This window comes from Pinus tabuliformis, chromosome 7 (genome assembly GCF_031772625.1).
Source record: "Pinus tabuliformis cultivar Carrire ecotype Pingquan chromosome 7, CPIR1, whole genome shotgun sequence".
Taxonomy (NCBI): Eukaryota; Viridiplantae; Streptophyta; class Pinopsida; order Pinales; family Pinaceae; genus Pinus; species Pinus tabuliformis.
In genome coordinates this window covers 1,025,111,179-1,025,112,289 of record NC_142293.1, presented here as the reverse complement: position 1 = coordinate 1,025,112,289, position 1,111 = coordinate 1,025,111,179, and the positions used below count along the sequence as shown (strand labels likewise).

The following is a 1,111-nucleotide window of genomic DNA, read 5'->3' as shown; positions in this document are numbered from 1 at the left end:
CTTCCTTTCCGCCCCTAGCTTTACGGAGAAAAGGTGGGATTGTTGTGGATTGGTGTTCGGGAAGGACAAAAAGCAGTGCGAGTTCCCAGGGTGGCCACCCTACTCCTTCTCGATCGCCGTCCCCTGCAGTTACCCCCTTTTTGCGAAGGCACGGGGTTGGGGAAGCTTGTTCTCTGTTTGAAGCCTCCCCTTGTGAGCCGGTAGCCACGGTTGATATATCCCTTTCTCTCTTGTTGTTTTCTTCCCTTCTTCCTCGTGGCCCCTAGTGTTATGGAGAAAAGGTGGGATTGTTGTGGATTGGTGTTCCGGAAGGATGAAACGTAGTGCGAGCTCCCAAGGTGGCCACCCTAGGTGGGCTTTCGAAGGCTTGTGCCTTGTTTGTGCTTTTTTTCTACCCTTTTCTTCCTTTCGGTCCCTAACTCTACGGAGAAAAGGGGGAATCATTGTGGGCTGGTGTCAGGGAAGGGCTAAAAGCAGTGCGAGCTCTCGGGGTGGCCACCCTAGTCCTTCTCGATCGTTGTTCCACACATTTACCCCTTTTTGCGAGGGCGTGGGGCTGGGGGAGATTGTCCTCTGTTCAAGCCTCCCCCTGTGAGGGGATTAGACACCTTTGTTTCTCTTTTTCTCCTGCATTTTTCCTCCTTTGTCCCCTTGGCCTTACATTTGTTGTTGGGGGGTGCCCCTATTCAGTTTTTTGGCTGATTTTTCGGTAATACACGTGGAAACAACTCTCGACAATGGATATCTCAGCTCTTGTTACGATGAAGAACGTAGTGAAATGCGATACTTAGTGTGAATTGCAGAATCCCGTGAATCATCGAGTTTTTGAACGTAATTTGCACCCGAGGCCTCAGTCGAGGGCACGTCTATCTAGGCATCGTATCCCATTCAAACGCGCTCCCTGTAATATGCTAGGGAGCAGCGGAGCTGGTCGTCGGTGCCCCGTGCAGTGCGGTCGGCTGAAATACCTCAAGCGATGTTTCGTGGCGTGCGTTGGCGAGCGGTGATCTTGTCCCCTTGGATGGGCAGTCGGCGTTAGCTGATGCAGGCTTTGTGTGGCATCGCTCGAACTTGCTTTGCTCTCTCTGTCCTCCCATGGGGTAGGGTGGAT

General features: G+C 52.6%; 1 non-coding gene across 1 annotated transcript; it reads left to right on the top strand.

The window, feature by feature from the left end:
* Positions 1–726: 726 nt before the first annotated feature.
* Positions 727–880, top strand: LOC149251130 (5.8S ribosomal RNA). Its single transcript, XR_016267388.1, has one exon. It is a non-coding gene; the product is annotated as a 5.8S ribosomal RNA (ribosomal RNA).
* Positions 881–1,111: the final 231 nt, after the last annotated feature.